The sequence below is a fragment of the Macrobrachium nipponense genome, chromosome 1, assembly GCF_015104395.2.
Source record: "Macrobrachium nipponense isolate FS-2020 chromosome 1, ASM1510439v2, whole genome shotgun sequence".
Taxonomy (NCBI): Eukaryota; Metazoa; Arthropoda; class Malacostraca; order Decapoda; family Palaemonidae; genus Macrobrachium; species Macrobrachium nipponense.
The window spans coordinates 118407904-118413903 of NC_087200.1; the positions used below are offsets into that span (position 1 = coordinate 118407904).

Sequence of the window (6000 nt, forward strand, 5' to 3'; positions counted from 1 at the left end):
TCTCGGGAATGGGGATCTGGATTTGCAGTTTCTGTTCCCGAGGACTGATTTAGAGAATACAATTGAACGGCGATGTGTGGATACTAAAGACAGGTTAGTTCATCTGGCAGTATTCAAGTCGTAGGTGTGTTCTTGACACCCTCCTCCTCCTCCTCAGTGTCAGGTGAGATCTTTCCCTGTTAAATCTTCGAAGATTTCCGCTTCTGCAAGGGTATCTCAGTCTCCCTCACAGGCTAAGTCTAACAGGCAGCACTATCCCTTTCAATCCCACCCCCATAAACCTGGGAGGGGCTCTAGAGGAAGGGGTGGAGGGGGTCATCAATAGAGTGAGTGCCTCTCCCTCTCCATTGCCACGAGTAGGGGGATGCCTGGGAGTCCAGTGGGCCAAGTGGCAAAGTTAAGGAGTGGAGAAGTGGGTAGTAGATGTTCTGTGGATGGGATATCGACTGCCATTCAACTTCTCTCCTCCCCTCTCGGACAGACCCCTTCTCAGTCGTACATATGCTCATGACTCCCTGAATGGGTGTGGAAGTGTTGAAAATGCTGAACAAGGGTGCAATAGAAGTACAGCATCCTTCTCCAGGGTTTTTCAGTCAGATTTTTCTGGTTCTGAAAGTGACAGGCGACTGGAGACTGGTAATCCTTTCCACATTGAATCATTTTGTCAGGAAGGCAAGGTTTAAGATGGAGATACCGTGGACAGTGTTGGCAATAATAAGGGATGACAACTTCTTGCTGTTAATAGACTTAAGGATGCTTACTTCCAGATCCCTATTCATCCTTTGTCTAGGAATTTTTTTGCTTCACTGTGGGAGAGCAGATCTACCAGTTCAAGTCCTATGCTTCAGGTTGTCCACGTCCCCGCAGGTGTTCACAAGGGTCTTTGCCCTCGTCTCGACATGGGCTCATGCTTAAGGGATTCGCCTGTTAAGGTACCTCGACGACTGGCTGTTCTTAGCAAGCTCCAAGGAGAAACTGCTGCAGGACAGAGATCGTCTTCTTCAGTTTTGTCAGGAGCTAGGCATAATAGTAAACCCAGAGAAGTCAAATATTGTTCCCAGCCAGAAAGCTCTTTATCTAGTTATAGTTATAGATACAGCAGCGTTGAGAGAGTTTCTCGGACCAGAGGTTGGAGAAGTTGCGGTTAGTGGCATGCAAGGTCCTATCACAACCAGATCAGCCAGCGTGCCAGTGGCAGGTCCTTCTGGGGATTTTGTTTCTCTGGAGAAGCTGGTCCCTCGTGGTCATCTTCATCTTCGGTCTCTGCAATGGAGATTGAAAGACTTCTGGGTCTGGAAGAGTTTCAGGAGAAGGTATAGGGTCACTTGGTTGGTTGTTCTGATGTCGGACAACACCAAGGTGGTTGCTTATGTGAACAAACAGGTCTGGTGTCTCGTCACCTCCATTCATTGACAGTCAAGTTACTCCAGTGGGCGATCGACAGCTCAGTGGAGCTCTCTGCCAGATACATTCCAGACGAGGAATGTGGTCGCCAACAGGCTTAGTTGTCAGAACCAATTCCTGGGCACGCAGTGGTCTCTGTATCAGGTTGTGGTGGACAGGCTTTTTCAGGTTTGGGGGAGTCCTATGCTAGACCTCTTCTCAACTTGCTTCAACAGGAAAGGAAGTTTTATTGTTTAGTGGTCCCAGATCCTCTTGCTCTAGCAGAGGATGCCTTCCAACACCCTTTGGACAACCTCGAGGTGTACGCCTTCCCTCCGTTTTGCCTGATCCATTAAGTTCTGAACTGGGTAATGAGGCCTCGAAATCGCGGGATGACTTTGATAGCTCCTGTGTGGCCGCAAGCAGAATGGTTCCCGGACCGTCTGTTCCCTGTGTCGCAGGTTTCAAGAGAGATTCCCCAGTGGCGGCAACTTCTTTGCCAGCCTCACGTTGATAGGTTTCACCAGTCAGTAGAACCCCTGTCTCTTCACAGATGTCGACTATAAAGTATCTCCTCCAAGCGAGAGGTTTTTCTCAGTGGGCAGCAGCAGGACGCATGTCCAATTACCTCAGTAAGTCTTCAGCATTTTACCAGTGAAAATGGGCAGTCTACTCTGATTGGTGTCATCGACAGGGTTTCTCTCCACTCAAAACCTCTGTTCAGCATATAGCAGATTTTTTTTTATTTTCCTCAGAGATGAGAAAGGCCTTTCTTTTTCTGCTATCAGGGGGTACAGAGCAGTGTTAAGTTTTGTGTTACGTCTGAAAGGTGTGGGCATCTCTTCTTCCTGGGTGATCTTGTTGTTGACGGGTTTCAAGCTGACCTGTTTCCCAAGGGAACTCAAGCATGGAATGTTTCGCTTGTCCTGAGAAGTCTCACTCGAGCTCCTTTGAGCCTTTGTGTCGATCATGAGACAGAGTTTTGACGCTCAAGACATTTTCCCTGTTAACCTAGGCTTCTTGGAAGAGAGGAGGAGCTTCATGGCCTAAGTTATGATGTGAAACATACCAGGGGTTGGGGGTCTGTGACCTTCGAGTTTATCCCGGAATTCGTGACCAAGACCCAGAATCCCTTAGACAATGACCCACAAGAACTCTTGCTATGTCCTGTTAGAGCCCTACGTTGCTATCTTTAAAGGACTCGCCATCTAAGACCTAGGTGTCATAGGCTTTTTGTTAGCACTGATCGGTCCAGAAAAGAAGTTTCCAAGAACACCATTTCTTTCTGTATACATGAGGCAATCAAGCAGGCTTACTTGTCTCTTGATGGTTCTGTCACTGAGTCTGTGCAGGCTAGAACACATGACATTTAACAAAAAATTTGCTGTTCATGGAATTTTGAACGCTGGTACCTGGTTGCATCAATCCACGTTCATGTCATTTTACCTAAGAGATGTTGCCCACAGGTCTTTGAACACATTTTCCTTGGGTCCTGTGGTGGCTGCCTAAGTGTAATTCACCCAGTGCCCTTCACCAGGCAATTTTGTATCTTACCGAGAATGATTGGGTGGAAGAGAGAATGAGTTGGCTGGTCTCTTTCTTTCTCTTTGTTCCTTTCTTTCTCTTGCAGGCGAGTTGAGGAAGACATGTCATGTGCTGGACTGGTCTGATACAGGTGAGTAAGGTAGTCATACTGATAGTTGTTTTGCTTTATGTTTTTTTGAAATAATCAAACCCTCTATTCAGTAGCAAATATTCCTCTCTCTCTCTAGCAAGGGGGCATGAGGAGTAATAACAGACCCCTGTGACTATATGGCTTGTTAAAATAACAATCAGAATTTTCTTTGGTACCCTGAATGCAATGAATCTGCTTATATATCTATTTTCTCACGGGCATTGTTCCTCCTCCTTTAGAACTTGTTCTTCTAGAGAGGTGGTCAGGTCGGTTAACTTGTTAAGACTGAAAGTTTGTTCCGCATATGAACAAATGACAAATTTTAAGATCAATTTGTATTTTTCATAGCTGACAAACCTGAGGTCTTAACATTTACTGCCCACCTCTAGCCGCCCCTCTCTATCTTTTATTTTAACTCCTGGGTTGGGGGGAAAGACTGAAGCGTCATGAGGTCTGATGTGCGATCTCTGACCAGCTATCACTTCATACACGCAGGCGTTGCCAGATCTCACAGATTCCTTGCTTTACAATCTTTGATTGTTTTAACCGGTTACCAGCTGGCGCTTGGAAAGTAATCCTGTTGTTAAGGCCTCAGGTTTGTTAGCTATGAAAAATACAAATTGATTTTAAAATTTTTCATTTGTCATGTTATTTTTATCATGGGCCACTTAAGTTTTGTTCACTATTTATGTATTCATTATTTTCAACTTACAACTTGCATTATTCCAAAGAATGTTTGTCCTCATCATGTTAAGATTTTATTCCCTTAGTTAGAAAAACGTGGCATCTGAGTCCTATGATTCTTGAGACTGGTCTGGTTAACTATTTTATACAGTAAAGTCCCTGGTATCCGGTATTGTTCGTATGCAGAACAAACCTTTGGTCTTAACAATAGGATAAATCCCCTAGCACCACCAGCTTGGAACTAGTTAAAAACAGTCCAAGATTGTAAATGCAAGGAATCTGTGCCATCTAGCATTCAATGCCCAGTTGAGGTGGAAGTACGTCTAAGAGTGCAATGAATCCATGAATGCACCAGTCTTTCTTTAACCGCTTTGGAGAGTGAACCTTCACTTTGGTCTCCTTCCCCCAAGCCAGCTTTTCATCTAAGCCCACGGTTTGTTTTATATTTATCTAGTCCAGAAGTCCCATGAACATCAATATTTTAAACGGCCTTCCACAGTTCCCGTGTTCATGTTCCTGTCTACTTGGAAAAGACCTATGTTAGACCTCTTCTCTTTGGTAAAAGCTAGAGGTCTTCTATTCATGGTCCCAGAATTGTTCGTTGGAGAAGACGACTCATTTTTGCCTTTTAGGAATTCTCTTGGATTTTGAACCTTACTCTTGGTTCTGATTTTTCTCTCACAACCTCCTTGGAGCCCATGCATCAATCATTTCCCAGGAAATTGACTTTGTAAGCAGATTTCTTTGGACCTAGGCTTCCATAGAAGGGTTGGAAAGCTTCAGGGTCCCCTCAGGCACTGTGTAGTTATGTGAATGTCTCTTCTCCTAGAGGTTAGGTGTCGTAGACTTCATGTTAACTCAGGCCAGGTTTAGAAAGGTGTCCTAGTACACACTTTCGGTTGTCTACACAAGGTGTTTAGACAAACTGACTCCTCATTGTCAAGTTCTCCCACAAATTGGGTGCATACAGAAGTGGATGACACCAGAGGAATACATTCCTCTCTGGCATTTTAAAGTACGTGTCTGTTCATAGGTTTTGATTGCTGGTTCATGACTGCCTCAAACCACTTTCACTTTCTTCTGCATGAAGAGTGTTGCCCACAGATCCTTGGACACGTTTTCCTGGGGTCCAGATCCAGTGCCTCTGGCGGGACAGTTTGTGTCTTGGATAACGTGATGTGGAGTGGGGAATGAGTTGGTTGACTGGCCTCTTTCATTTCCCTTTACTCCTTTCTTCATTCTTGCTGGCAGTTTGAAGAATAGACATATCATACCCTGGGACTGGCTTGATGCAGGTGAGAGTAGCAACCATACTGTTACAGCACTTTTTATGTTCCATGCAACATCCAAATCTCCTTCTCCATAGATAAAACTCCTATCTCCAGCAAGAGGAGTGAGGAGTGGTGGTGAACCCATTTCTTGTGGCTGACATAGTTTGTTGCCTGAACAGATATATGTAGTAGTTCTTATGGGTTTCCATGAATGCAATGACTCTGGGCATATTTTGTTGTATTTGAACCCAGTGGACTGAGTGTTAGGTATCCAAATACATATCTAACATCTGAAAGGCTCAAGTCGTATTTTTAGCAATCTCATTTCCAAGAAGAACGATCAGGTGTGCTGAACCTCCAATCGGTTCAGGACTCTCATACCTGTCTCCAACAATGAGTTTATCCTATTGTTAAGACTGAAGGTTTGTTCCGCATGTGAACAAATGACAAATTTTTAATCAATTTGTATTTTTTATAGCTAACGAACCTGAAGTCTTAACACTGACTTCCCATCTCTAGTCGCTCCTCTTACGTTTCGTCCTTGGTTGGAACTGGCGAGTTCCTGGATTCATTACACGCTCGACATGCTTCTGCCTTAACTACGCATCAGATGTCAGAAGCCACAGATTCCATGCATTTACTATCTTTGATTGTTTTTAACCAGTTTCCAGCTGGCACTAGAAGATTTGTCCTATTGTTAAGACCTCAGCTTTTTTAGCTATGAGAAATACAAAGTGATTAAAAATTAGTAATTTTTTCTTCAAAATGCCACTAAATCAAGAGTTATCTAGAGAGATAGCTAGCTAGAGAGAAAGAACATTTAATTCTATGTAAAGGAATGGTAAATACATTTGCTCCTTTGCCTTTCCATGGACAGCTGTTTTTTTTTATGTACTTTAATGGAGACAAACAGATCTATAATAGGCTGATTGCTAATTTAATTCTATTACTCCTACTGTATATGTGTAGATTGAGGTACTTTGCAAT

General features: G+C 43.8%; 1 protein-coding gene across 1 annotated transcript in view; it reads left to right on the forward strand.

Moving 5' to 3' along the window:
* The window catches only part of LOC135219580 (5'-3' exoribonuclease 2 homolog), a gene marked incomplete in the record, with an annotated part of 341454 nt that overhangs the window by 177680 nt on the left and 157774 nt on the right, over nucleotides 1–6000 (forward strand).